The 15,301-nt window shown below is 40.3% G+C and overlaps 1 protein-coding gene across 3 annotated transcripts in view; it reads right to left on the reverse strand.

Annotated features, from left to right (window-relative positions):
• LOC100869912 (coiled-coil domain-containing protein 137) overlaps positions 1 to 15,301 on the reverse strand; it is a 28,706-nt gene that overhangs the window by 1,959 nt on the left and 11,446 nt on the right. For all 3 annotated transcript variants that reach the window (XR_015292326.1, XR_015292325.1, XR_015292324.1), the window contains one exon: positions 11,359 to 11,480. The gene's annotated coding sequence lies outside the window, so the exon portion shown is untranslated. The remainder of the gene's footprint in view (positions 1 to 11,358; positions 11,481 to 15,301) is intronic.

Here is a 15,301-nt window from a genome sequence, read left to right on the forward strand (position 1 = left end):
AGGGAAAAAGATGATCCGCGCGCTCGAACGATCGCGACTATGGTCGATGGATGGAACAGGTGATGAAAGATAAGTAGACGCGACACAACGGAGGAACGCGTTTATTGGCTGCGATGCAATAGCCAGAAAAACGTATTTTTCCTCGGGATATCGCGCGGGACAAGATTATCCGTGTGTCGTTAACTACCTCGAAACATCGGTGGATACAAACTGTTGGGTGATAACGAGTGATTACGCTTACCCTATATTACCTCGTAAATATTCCGTTATTATCATTTAGACGTTCCTCCGCCGTTTATCCTAGTCTATTTCAAAAAATTATACCTTTTAGAGAAATTTGCACGAATGAATCTGCTTCGAAATAGAATCTCGCTTTTCCTTTTACCCCTTTTTTTTTTTTGCAAAAAAAAAAAACTCGAAGCGTTAGATCCAATTTCTCGAAATATCCTAATTCACGTGGAAAAGGATAAAGCGCGCTCTCCTCAGATTATTCGTCAACTGTGGCCTCCCTGTCGCTTCGTCACAGTGATTTTACTATATTATATGATAACCCATCGTTTTCATAATATCCGATATACGTCGATTACTGTGTCAATTAATGAAAATTAAGAAAACTAAACTGTTTCTCCGCTCAAAATCTCATCTCCTTAATATTCCCCCAACTCCAGAAATAGAATTTCTTTTGTTTTGAAAACGATAATTTCGAATAACCCCCGTGTGTTTCTTCCTCCACCATCGTTTCTCTTTAGTTGGTAATTTTTTAATTTTAACACGGAGCAGTGTGATTTCTGTGTCACATCGCCAGAAAACGACGAAAGGGAGAGAGAGAGAGAGAGAGAGAGAGAGGAATGAACGGAAAGGGCCGATTTATGGGATAAAAACAAGGAGGGGTAAGGATGGTTTAATCGATGGATCCAACGTAAATGGAAACATAGTTGGAAATAATTTATACATGCGCGACGCGGATTATACGGCCCTGATCTCCATCCCCTTTTCATGCGAGCGAATATTAATCACGAATGAAAACATTTGCCTGTAAATTTGCCGCGTTACTTGTGCCCTATTAATTTCTGATTAATCGGACACCGGCCATAGACGACCCACCCCGTTGTCATCGCTTCCGCCCCGTTTTATCGGGGCCGTCCAAAAAACCACCACCTTTGTTCCGAACCAGCCAAATTGCTATTCCGCGCAGTAAACGTGAAAGCAAATTTCGTCGGTTGATCGACGAAAAGAGAACATCCTCGAATAATGATTTTTAACATCTTAAATAGGAGTGGTATGCGTAGAGAAATGAGCTCGTCTCGAATCCCTCTGTGAATCGAGGATAGGGAAAATAGGACGAACAATTTGCATGCTTTTCAATCTCTCCATCGTCACCTGTCGGAGGTTATTACGGAAAGATCCGTAACACCATCCAGATAATTCTATTTAATTATTCAACGGAACGGAAATAATTTATTCGTTGGATTAATGGCTGGTGTTCTGGCGCCAGCGATGTTACGAGCAACAACACTCCGTTTCCCAAGATTCGCGTACTCTTTCGTACTCTTTCCTCGTACCCTTTCCTCGAAAGTTTCTAGCAGTTGAAGGTTTCTTCCACCAGCATCCAGGCGAGACGCGATCGAAGGGAAAGAAAAATCCCCGAGGCGTTGCGCTTTGGACTCGAAGAAACCCGAATTGTCTTGTTAAACGCGCGACCAGGGATAAAGAAAGCATAACGAGGCACGAGCTACCAAGTCGAACGCAACGAACACAACGACACGGAGAGGAAAGTTATGGAGTCGAAATCGCGTAAAATCGTGGAACGAGCGTCGTGGAATAATTGCGTTGACGAGGATGCACCGACCGTGTTCTTGTCTTGGAAGGAGGACGTAAAAATTTAACGATCCTCGCGTGAAACTCGTTTAAAAAGGAACTATTGGTGAATATTTTTTTTTCGAGATTGGCCTCGCTTTTTTTCTTCAACTCTGTCATTACGTTAATTATCCCCGCGTTTACACTTATTTAATAATTGAACGCGATGTAATCGTATATAACATAAAACGAAATATAAATAATTCAATCGTGCTAATGGCAGGCGAGTTCGATCGTGCGGTATAAAATAAATTGGAAGCAATGTTAAATCGAGTTGATGGAGTTATGACTATTTCTAAATCTATTCGTTTCGAACAGTGGAGGATAAATGAGAGAAATCCGGTGATTGACGTGTCGCAGGAAGAATTCGTAACACCCACGTATCTATCAACGTACATAAGTCCTTCTAAGAATTTAATTCCGGCTCATCGTGGTCAATGACACGATGATCGTTTAGAATCAAAAAGAGAGACGTCTTTGGTCAAATTGGCACGACACGAAGACAATTCTATTTTACGATCGTGAAAAGTATTTAAAATAAATAATCAATATTCCTTAGAAGAAAAAATGAAACATTAATCTTTCTGTTTTCGTTCGACTATGAATCATCTCCAATCGTTCGTAGATTTTATCTAGAAAAGAGGACGAAAGTAAAGCCCAACGACTAATTTCATGGTATATAATACCTATCTATTTTTAAGTACGCCATGTTCGAATGGATTTTCAGATTTTTAGATCGCGATTCGAAATTTTATGGCCAGTAACATTCTTATATCGAGAGAAATTCGTAATAGTCGCGAGTTCACGATCACCGATTATTCTATTTGTCTCCGCAAGATTCCTTTCTACTGCGCGAAATTGAATTTTACGTTCGTTACATATATATATATGTATATTACCGTCAGAGAAACATCTACATTAAAATGCAATGGAAATTCGTTTTCGTTGTTTGCTTAATTGCCGAGTTTTCTTCTTTTTTCGCTTCCTGCAATATGCCTTTCCGAATTACTGAAATATTATTTTCCCTTCCATATATTATTTCTTCTATTTCATCATTGTGCTTTTTTATACCAGCCCTTTTTCCTATTTTTTTCTCTATTCTTTTCGTCGCTGAAATTTCCTCATTCCTACAATTCTACCCGTTTTTCGCGTGATAGAATTGCTGCTGAACAGGATTGCGAAAGAATAAATTCCAACTTTGGAGAAACACCCAAGAATAGTATATATATATATAAAGAGTTCTGAAGAAAGTAACCAGTGGCTGACCATAAGAAAAGATCGTTTCAAGATAAATTTACTTAAACCAAAGGGACTAAATAATAACTCTCTCTCTCTCTCTCTCTTTTTCTTGTAATAACAAAGAGATACAGATTTTCAAACGCTTTGGCAAACGAAGAAAAATCGAAGAAGAAAATTGGATTCGAATCAACCTTAAAAAATACACGTACACCCATCCTTTTCGTTAACCTCGAGGATAGACGATTGACTCGGAATAGCACTAAATTACCTGCTGCTGTTCCTCGCTAACTTTTTACTCGAGTTTAACTACTCTTTAATGGGTATATTTAAGCAAAAATAGTACATTCCTCGCGCATACGATGTACAAAGTCTACTACTATACAATCTGCTATATTGCAAATTTTGTACAGACTCGTTTTACTTTCGTGGCCATGTATGGGGACAAGTTGCAACCGAGTTCGATCAGCCTTAAACTCGTCGATTTACGATCGCCATTTCGAACGATGGTTCAAGCGCATGTTTTACGACACCCCGTCGTGCTTTCTACCTTGCTTCGCTCGACGCACGAGTTAAAAGCGCCAATTAGTCATCCTCTGTGATACGAGACATTAGTAAAACTCGATTGTTTTATGTCGCGCTTTCCTTCAATCCCATCGTTCCTTCTTTTTTTTTTTTTTTTTTTTTTTTTTTCACGGATAAAGACCAAGCATCGTTCCACGAGAGAAAAGAGTTGGGAAATAACTCTGAAGATAGATCATCGATCGAAATGAATTATCAAAACGAGTCCTTTTAACGCGTCGATTCTCGTCTCTTCGAGAAGAAGAGGATCGAGATCCTGTCCCGCGAGAAAGGGTGGCGCGGATCATTTGACTTTCATTAATGTGAAAAAAGGGGATTGGGGGTCGATAAAAAGGGGGAATATCGATGACTTTCAAATTCCAGCATCGGTAATAATGGCGGGGTGTCGAAGGAGGCGCGTGGCCGTTTATTTGCGTCGTCGAGAGGTGGCCGATCGGTTTTCGGGAAGGGAAGCAAAAGGGGCAAGAAAGTTTACTCGATGTCAACATCTGAGAATCTTCTTCCTCGCGGAGGAAGAAGATTCGCAAAGGCGAATTGTGAAAAATTGACGAACCGCTTCGTGATAAAAGATCTCTTTGTCCGCTCCATTGACTCCGTTCTTTCTCCAACGAAGAAATTAATCGGTGGTGGTAGAAGAGGAGGAATGAATCTTGTTTGGAGAAGATTCGAGTGGATACTTTCGCCATCTCTCGTTCGTTTCGTTCGAGATTACCGATTTATTAATAAAAATCCCGACAACAAAGGGGACGTTATCTCTCGAGAGAAGTAAGAATCGCGTTATCATCAATCGAGGTTCGATGAGAAAAATCGTCGCTTGACAAAACTTGGCGACTCGTGCCAAGAACAAGGTGCGACGTTTCGACCGCAGAATCGTCCAACTCGCGGTTCCAACTCGTGACCGGCTCCTCCAACATTGCGACAAAGATCACCGATCTCATGACTCAAACCCCGACTTTATTTTCACCGAGGCGGAGAGCGCGCGATTATTCGTCACTTGGATGGGCGTCACTTGAAAACGCATCGGTGGCGAACCGAGTTATTTTATCGCCGCTTGAATTTCAACGAAAATATTATTTCATCGCTCCGTGTCGCAACGTTTCCAACGATTGCATTACAGAAAAGCGACTTGCTATTTAACCGAGTGTTATCCAATTTACGAAATAATAACCGAGGAAACGAAACGAACAGATGGAATTTATACGAATTATTATATTATCGGGGTTTTTTAATTCGAGGGGGAAAAATTAAAACCGGAGAATTCGCTTCCTCTTCCGTATCTGATCGAAAATCAAATTTTTCCACGCGTAATTCCTTCTTTTTCGCGAATTGGCGAGACTGGATGAGGGGAGGGGAAAAGAAAGAAAAGAATAGAGATTCGGAGAAAGGGAGAACTATCGTATCGGGGAGTTTTTAATGATTTTCTTTTTTAATTACTTTCCACTAAAATTCGAATAAAAAATACAAGGGACAAAAGAGATTTACGATTTTCTGGCGGCACGCAACTCCCATTTAACAGGGGGAAAATGAAATTTTAAGGCCGACCACGGAATTAATTAAACGGCATCGCACATAACGTGCCCGCCAATCAAAAATTCCTGTTCTTGCTTGCAACGTATCCATCTTTCGTTCCAGAGATGATCGACGAGCAATCATAATTCAACCGAATTTCTTTCCATCGAAAATTTAAATATATATTCATCTTCGTCGGGCAAATGGCGAACGAGACACGAGTAGATTTAAAAATATCGAAATCAATTATTTCCAGTCCAACGAATCAACCGTTTCGTTCCAATCGACGATTTAGATTCGATAAATTAATTTTAAAAATTAAACATCTTCTCGTTATCCAAATCGATATCGATTAAAATTTAAGATCCGCTCGGATACGTTGTTACAAACTCAAATTTTCGTTAATAATTTAGCAGTTTCGTTTGATAAATAATTCCAGAAATAAGAAATTTCCAATTTTAATAATTTCACCGCGAACAAGTTGGAAAAAGTATAAACGATCCCGATAAACCGTGTCCAAATACTGTTTCTCGTGACGACGATCGCGTCGGCAGAGAAGCGACACTTTTGCCCGAGTGAAAAAAGCGTGAAAGAAACGTCTCGACGCCTGGACATATTGTGTCGTTCGGCTCGAACGTTAATAATATTCCTTTTCCTTCTTGCGTCGAGCCGTAACCAGGTTACAACCAGCTTTTAGCGACAGTTTCGAGAGGCGGACGAGATTTTCCGATCTCGAGGCGACGAAGTGAAAGGTAATCGAGAAAAAGGTAACGAGTTTCTTAGCCGGCCGGCTGATAAAGAGCATGAGATCGGCGATAAAACTCGGTCGATCGAGGTTCACGCGCAATTTTATTTCACGTCGCATTTCATCAGAAATGAAGCAGCTCATCATCTTTCACCGATAAGATAAGAGACGAGTGGGGGGGGGGGGAAAGAATAAATACGGTGGCAAAGTTTAGAGAGATCGCGGAACAGAATCAACAAGCTTAATCGATAACGAAGAAATCGATAGAAAGTTAATAAAAATTTTATCCTATCTGAACACGTGTGTTTATCTTTGTTTTTTAATAAACCCTTTCCTAACAGGTGTTCCACTATCTGTTTCACCTGTAATTCACCTGTAATTCAATCTCGAATCTCCAAATATATCTCTCTGTTTTTTTTTTTTTTTTGGAGAGGGAGGTAAAAACGCTTTTATCCAAAAACGGTGTTTGAAGAGAGAACCGCGCGTGCTCGGTCGATTTATGCCGGCCGAATCTGGGCAGATTAAATTATACGCGTCCCAGGAATATTTGGAATATTTCCCTCGTTATCTAACCCTTTCTAAGATTTACGAATCTGCTCGCGACATAACGCGACTCCGTTCGCGAATCACCAAAGAAATATCAAAAACTTAATTGCCGTTTCCCGTTATTCTTTAATCGGTGAAAAAAATGATTGATTTTCCTCCTCAAAGTTTCCAAATTGTAAATCACAACGAAGGAAGGGAGAGAGGAAGGGAGGAATTGCCTCGAATCACCTGAAAATAATAATTTTTCATCTGCGTAGTTGATGATGGTGTTTATAAATAAGAGAGACGTCGAAGCTCGATATCGCGTCGTTGGAGCGATAACGCGGAATAAAACTCGGGACTATCTTCGTTGTGGGGTGGGTCGACTGCGTCGCGAGCAATCTTGCAGAGGTTTTTTTTTCTTGCAATTACAAGACCTATTGTTTCGATCTCAAAGTGCAGCACGGGGGATCCGAGCGTGAACATTTGCACGAAAATTCTTATTAATTTCGACAAATTACTATCGTTTCGTCCGAAACAAACCGTTCTTCGAAATTTAATTTCCACGGAACGAAGCGAAACAAAAGATACGTTATATCGTATATTAACCCTTTGCACTCGTATCCTACGTTTTATTATTATTATACGTATATTTACATTTCTAATTATATGTATAATATAATTACATTCTCTCGTTACTCGATTGGTAAAACCTTTTTAAATATAAATATAACAGTGCAAAGGGTTAATTCAGTGTTTAATTTCACCAAGATCGAAGCTATCCTCCGCCTATTAAATCTTATTTATACGATTCGATGAATATCGTTCGAAATATCCAGGATTTTTCAAAATACGAATTTATCGATCCAAGATTAAAATTTAATTCCTTGCATTCGTATGTCACATAATCGCCATCCTATATTTTTTATTATTAAATTAATTTGCATTAATAAATATATATATAATTACATTCTCTCGTTAGTTGATTGGTGATCTTCTTAAATATAAATACGAGTGCAAAGAGTTAAGAGATAAAGCGTGGCAGGAGCAGAATCCTCTCTCATCGTTAAGATGAAGCAAGAATTCGAAATTCTGGAGGAAATGGATAAGTTCAAAATTGATCGATAGGAGGGAAATCACGCGATTGAACACTCTTGTGAATATGGCGGGATTATTGGCCGGGACAACGCATCATCCATCGACCAAAAATCGAAACAAACGATAGGAGAAAAGGATTTCGAATATCGTAATGGAATCGATGGAGAAATATTATTCCTTCGCAGCTTGCGTGTATCGCTCGAAATGATTCTTTAAACGCGCCATTTTTAATTTTGTTCCGTGTTATTTTCATCCATCGATTGACGACGAAATGATGGAAAAAAGATTCCAAGTTTTTCCCGAGAAAGCGAAGAGAAATTGTTCGGATCGATGATCGATACTTCGATCGTAATTGAATATTACGTACGTACGAATATTACGTAATTGAAAATTATTTACACTTTGTGGAATCCGATGAGAAGGATATATTTTTGTTCGAATGGTTTGAACATTGAAAATGTAAATGGGAATAATTCGAACTCGTAAAATCGATTAGCCTGTAGGGAAGTTGGAAGTAAAGTTGAAAAGTTTGCTCGGTAAGAGAAAAGTGAGAGAACCTCGCACTTTTTACGAGATGTTAAGTCTCTGTAGATTTATATCCTTTTCTTCCTCCCCTTTCCCCCGTGTTAAAACGTTCGATCGATGGAAAATGCAAAACAGATGTCATTCATAAATAAAAAGGAAGAAAGAAGGGTAGAATTCTCAGAAGAGAGAGGGAGAGAATTTCGAAAGGAAGGCAAAGCGAATAAAGATCGCGCCATGTTTTATTAAAAAATATCGCCGAGATCAATTTTAACGTTTTGATAAAAATCAGGATTAAAATATATACGAGAAATAAAATCGAGGATAAATTTAATTCCGAATAACTAATTAGCCGCGTCCCCCCTTTTTCACTCCTCCAAGGATAGAGCCACGTTCCAACGATTAACTCTTATCTCGTCCACATGGCAGCGATGTTAATAAGACCAACTTCCGTATGTAATCCACGTAGAATGTGGGCGTGATATATGAAACGAGTAAAAAAAAAAAAAAAAAAAGAAAAAAGGAAAAAGAAAGGAAAAGAAACGCAAAAGAATAAACAAGGAATCCTGTTGCCACCATTTTTACGAATCTTATTAAAACGTACACCGCCTAATAAATTGTACGGATCACATGGAGATAGAAAAAAAGCAGGATTCGAGGAATTAGAATGCAACGAGGATACAGATTAGCGCCGCTCGGGGAAAACAAATTTCTTAGATTAACGTCTCTTCACTCGACTCTTTCTTTTTCATCCACGTGAGAAAGGAAGGAAGAAAGGAAGGAAGGAGAGGTGTAAGTTTCATTACGCGAGGATCGTTCGTTCGTTCGCTTTATACAGCGCGTACGTTTTGCATTTTGAAGAGAAAGAGAAAAGAGAAAAATAAAGAAATAAGAAATTCTCTTATGGAGGGGGGGCGAGAAAGATCGAAAGGAATTTTTCAACGAACAATGGATATTAATCCAGCTTGTTCCCTTTTTTCTCTCGTCGCGAAACGTCGTTTCCATGTAACGCGCGTAACAGGAGGATTTTTTTCCCTTTTCCTTTTCTTCAAGTCCACGCGGATCGCGTAAAATTTCTTTCGACGTCGGGTGGGAAAAGTTTGCAAATTCATTTTAAAAACCTTGGTCCTCGTGCTTGACAAACTTGACAAACTTCCTTCCTTCCCTCCTCCACCGGAGGAGGAAAAGTGGGACTTTTCAACGAAAACTTCAACGACGAACACGAATGGCGAAACACAAGGCGACGAGCAACGCGACTTAATGCGTTTCGCCATTAATTAATAACCGCGAATAGGGACCTCTCCGATCTCTCTCTTCGGAGGCACGCTCGTTGGAAGAAATGGAGAAGAATAAGTTGGTGGAAAGAAACTGGTGCGTTCAATTCGACGAGAGAAATTCCTGTTTCGCCGAATTTCGTTTATACAGGCCAAGTTTTCCAATATTGAGATGAACGGACTTAATACACCTTTCGCAACCAGCGAAATATTCGTGGCGCAACTTTGGCCCCCGCGAAAAATTGTTCCCTCGATCGTCGAAACCAGTTCTCTCAACTTTGCATTTTTCCACTTTCGGGACCGAAAAACGACGAATCAATCTTCCCTTTTATCGCATGCGAAAAATCCCAAACGAATATTTTAATTCGAACGATTTTCATCCGGAACTGATGATCGATTGGATCGAAAAAGAAGAGAAAAGAAAAAGTGTTTGCGATTACATCATCGGCACCCGACTATTCGCGTCTCGATTACGTTTCGCGCAAGAGGAGCGATATGTCTCACTTTCGAGACGCGTATCCTCTTGATTACACTTTATCTCGTCCACCTACGCCTTCGATATTAAGACGAACTGCCGTTGTTGCGCTGGATATTCGAGTACCACGTTCCTTCTCGATCTTTCTTTCGACGTGATTATTATTCCTTGGGATCGATGAGAAAGCGCGATGTTTCAAGCTACAACGAAAAAACGTCGTGACGATCGATAAAAATTTTCGCACCATCTGCAGAAAACGGCGTTAACGGATTCTGGACGAGGCGAGCAAGTGGACGATAAAAATTTTTACTCGGAGCGTGCCACACGCTGCTTCGATTATTATATCGTCGCAGCCCCCCCGAAGAAGAAAATTTTCCCCATAATAAAGACGATACGCGCTGAAGGGATTAAAGGAAAATGCGGGGTGGCGTCAGTAGCGTGCGATAAAACTGTATAGGACGACAATGAAGATCTAAGAATGGAACGGTTAAGGGAACGATTGAAAAAAAAAAAAAGGCGATCGAAAAAGTAATACGAGAAATACGAACGAAACGAGACCCGATGATCGTTATACTCGAGACTAATGGAATATAAATGATCGATGGAATCGTTTTAACGCGGAGAGAGAGAGAGAGAGAGGAGAAAGAAAGAAAGGAAGGAAAAAAGATAAAACAAAGTTGATTTTGCCGAGTGTGAAACGTTGGAGAATGTGAGAATTCAGACAGGTGGATTCGATAAGTGGTCGTGTAAATGCAATTTATCGAACATCGTTGGAGACGCGTGTGCGAAATCGCGTTTGGAAAGGGAAGAACGTTTCGAAAACAGGAGGAGGAATGATAAAAAAAAAGAAAAAATAAACTCCAAAATTTGCGCAAAAATTTAGGAACGAAAGACCTTGATTCGTCGTACTTGAAACTTGTTAATGACGAGTAATTAACGCGGCGAGTAATCATCGGCTGTTCGTGATGCGCCAATCAAACGACAAAGGGAGGGGTCTAATGAAACCGAGTTAAACTCTCTCTCTCTCTCTCTCGATTATCCTCCATCGTTTTTTTCCGAATCAGCGAAACGATGCGAAAAATTGGCATCGTTCGTTTTCAAAACGTTTTTCGCAAACCGCGAGAGATCAGAGGCTGAGAACGAGCCTATAATTTTACCTCGACGTATAGATCCGATCTAACGTTCGATGCAATCTCTCTGCTAATTATGGAAAATTGCGTTGCGTGTATTCAAAAAAAGAAAAAAAAAGCAGCGTCAAAAAACGAGAAGTTGAATTTGTATTCGAATCGTCTCGATCGAATGGAACAAACATTCGCGAGTTGGAAAAGTGAATTCTACGAATTAGAAGCGAAATCATTGGAAAATAAAAGAGAGAGAGAGAATGAAAAGCACGAAGCGCAAAAACCGATCGATCGGTCGTTTCGGCTCACGGTTGCTTTCACTTTTATCGCGGGAAAAATCACCCTTCCTCTTCAAACTGTGAAAACTACAAACAACGCGCACACACCACCAAAAATAAATTTTCATTCGCATACCTGTTCGCGCACCAGTCACCAGTGGCCAGTCGTAGATTGCTCGAACGACCAATTGGTGGACGGATGATCTTCCAGGCCTTGGATCTTCTCCTCCCTCCTTTCTTCGATTTTCACCCAATTTTCTGCGAGCAAGAAGCAATTATGAATTCGAATGGAAAAAAAAATTCTCTCTTCCATCTTTGTATAGCAAGCAAACGATATTCTAATTTATTCCAAAAGATTTTCCCGAATCTTTGACGAATCACGATGAAAGAGTACTTGGCTCACCATCGTTGCAAAATAATAATTTTAATTCGCTTTCTAAAACGCGCCTTTTCCCCGATTCAAAGCCCCCCAAAGAGAGGAGTTGAGAGGTCGGTCGGAAGCAGGGTCAGGGAAACGTTTTTCCGATAACTTGGCCGGGATAATGGTTCAATGGCTACGCTATTTAAACAACGCTCGACTAAATAAGCCGACGCGACCTTTAGAACCTTCTCGCTTTTCCCCTCTAACCGGAATCGTGTTTACTGCGAAAGAAGATGCGCGACTTTCACGATCCGCTCTTTCAATGGTAGACGCGTCTTCTTCGTCCAATCGAGCCATTATGCAACCGTGTAACACACTCGACTCGAATGACCAACTCGTGTCACGTCGCGTTTCGATAATCCCGGAAAACCGATCCAGCAAAAAAAAAATATATCGAGTTTCCGTTCTCGATATATAAATATATATTAATAAAAGAAAAACGAGCGCGTTGTTTGTCGCGAATAAAAATAAAAATACTTCGTCGTGCGAGGAAACTACGTCTTCGCGAAGAAGAAGCAGCAGAGAGAGAGAGAGAAGAAGAAGAAGAAGAAAGAAAAATGAAAAGTGGCGAGTGTAAATCAGCTCGTTTATTACGCCACTCGTCCATTACCACTCGTAAAAACTTCTTCGGCGAGAGATTCGACGATTTACGATGTTCGATCTCGACCACGAGAGCAGAGATGATAGTACAGAGTTGAGAAACTGTGGTGGTTTCGATGTCGCGGTGGTTTCGGGCACGCACAGCGCGATCTTCCACGCCGGTTAACCTATGCAACGTCACAGATCGACTTTCAAGTTGCAATGAGACGTGGCGACGTGGAAGACCGGTGTTTGTGTCTTGAGGAACGAGGCGCATGCCTTATCACCACGCAAATACCGTAAAATTGCTGGCATTACGCAACCAAACTGCTCGGTTCCCTCGTGACAATGTTACGTACGAGAAATTATCAAAACGACAAACAAAATTAGCCTATTATTTATAAGGAGGAAAAACGAGTCGTTTTCTTAACGAAAACAATGAATTTTCCTGAATTATGTGAAAATATTTTTTTTTTTCTTCTTCTTCTTTATTTCTTATTGCTAATAATTGTGATTACACGGTGCACTAATTGCCTGGTAACCTCTTATTGCTTGGTCACGCTATAAGCTTTCGATCGTGGTAATATCTATTTTTACAAATTATAGATAAGAGGTATCGAGTCGCAAATACGACGCGTATTTTTTTTTACGAATTACCGTTTCTGAAATACTCGTTACGAGCGAACATTTTAATGGACATTTCGCGGATTTATGCAAATAACGAGTGTCTGGTAACCGTTACGTCACCAATAAACGAGGCCCATGGTTATCGGCGCGTCAAGAATTAACGCGAATACAGGTAAACAGGTAGGCGAGATCGACCACAATAAACACGCAACGACCGCTTGTAATTTTCGCTCGACTCTTATCGCGAGATAAGCGTATCAGACACACGACGATCTATCGTAACAATGTGAAAAGAGAATACCGAGAAGTCGATATTTACTTTTTCTCCCATGTAAACGTTTCACGCGACAATACGTGGAAGAAGGAAGACGAATAACACGTACGTACGTAGCGAGTGGAAAGACGAATAAATACGCGTAATAAATGAAAGAATCGTGATTAACGCGTTAAACGAAAGACTCGACGATACGCAATAAATCGAACGAACGTACCGACCAAGAAGAAAAGGAAGAAAGTGTACAGGGAACGGTGATTCGATGTAATTTCCCTCGATTTGAATTTCAACAAGCTTCGATCCAGTTTTTCGGACGATCACGCGAGCACGCGAGTCGGACGACGCATCGATGCACCCTGTTCACAAATATTCGTCGAAATATAAAATCGTAACGAGAGGCGTATTAGTATCACGCGAACCACGGTCGGGTGAAAGTAACGCGGCACGAAAGAGCACGTGGCACGATTGTTTTCGAAAAATCCGTAACGAGACAATGTTGACGCGACGAGAGCTCGCTGCTCACTGGCGCGGCGGCGCTGCGCAGGGTGGCTTTACCCCCTCTCCGCGCTACCCCCACCACCGCGCCGCACCGGCCCGCGTAAAATAACTCATCGGTTTCGAGCGACGGTTTCGAATTGTTCGTATAAATCCGTATCCACTGCGAATATTTTTCACGTTTCCCTTCCCCCCCTTTTTTTTTTCTATTTCCCTTCTTTCTTCTTTTTATTCCATTCCTAGCGAAATGGAAAGCCTATTTCGGATTCGAAAAGTATTGTTAAAAATTCTTTTTTAAAATAATAATAAACTTAATATCAAATTATACGATTCTGATGATTCGAGAAATAGGAATGGGAGAATTATCGTTGGGAAATTTTTGACGTTTCACGTTTTTTAAACTGAAATTAATCTCGCACAGTTACAAAATTACGAACGATCCTTTTGGCTGTCTGTAGGATTCTATTGTGTGCCAGTTACATAAAATTACGCAACCGGTAAATTAAATTTTTTATTACGTATTTTTCAAATGTTTGCAGCTTCCTGTTTAGAAGAGAGAAGGAAATATTGAATATATAGTTGCTCGTTATAAATAATTATGTAATTTTTCTGGATGTTTATATAACGATTTTGAAATGTTTAAAAAAAAAAAAAGAAAAAGATACATTTTACTTAATTTCTTTTAATTATTCAGCCACACCATGTTATAAATTTCAAAATATCGAGTTCCTACGATATTATACTTTTAGTTCCAAATACAAGAGTTTTCCCTGACAATTAAACAAGTTTCCCGAATAGGAAATGCGAAATATTTTAAACGACAATTGATAAACAATTGAAATCGATGAATACTAAAAGTTTGAAAATATGAAACATCGTAATTAAATAATATAATTTAAAAAAACATTTCCAACATTTTCTTTTTCTTTCTAATTTTCATCGTATTTTATCATCTATTGTTTCGAATCAAGAGCGATATAATTACAAATCGATCAATCGTAATACCATCCTACATACAACCCTCCCCCCTTCCTTTAATTTTCAACAATACTATCCTATTTCTATAAAACGGAGAAAATGAGAATCCAAGAAACCCCAAGAAAATGCTCGTTCGATTCGTTCGAACAACATCAACTACACCTAACTCAACAATCCTTCTCAACTCCCGAGTGAACCGAGACAATCTCCAGGTTGGTATATCCAGTCGCGAGTCGTTAATCAATTTAAGCTGGCAATCTCGATCGACGAGGAGACACGACGGGGCTGATTCGAGAGCGTAATTAATACGGAGCGGTTGTTCTACCCGACCGAGCCGAGTGACGACGACGACGACGACGACGACGACGAGATAGGAAAGGGAATAACTCGAATCCAGATGACGATTCTGACCGATGAGAAAGGCGACGCCGAGGAGGGGGAGGAGGAGGACCGGCGGTAAATGCAAACGACTTGACCCAACGAAGATCGGATCGAGACAAGACACGTACAACCCCGCCCGACAAAATGCTCCCCGTCGAATAAACGATTCCCTTACGTGGAACGTGGAGCAATCGTCGCATAAGCCGCACAAAGGAAAGATCGTGGTCCCCTCACGGTTGCAAATTCAATTACCAGTCCAGGTTATTAAGCGATCCAGACACCTTGCAACCTTTTGTCTCCTCGTTTTCTTTCTTCTTTTTCTTT

This window comes from Apis florea, unplaced genomic scaffold, assembly GCF_048593485.1.
Source record: "Apis florea isolate Af1SG1 unplaced genomic scaffold, ASM4859348v1 contig_3081_pilon, whole genome shotgun sequence".
Taxonomy (NCBI): domain Eukaryota; kingdom Metazoa; phylum Arthropoda; class Insecta; order Hymenoptera; family Apidae; genus Apis; species Apis florea.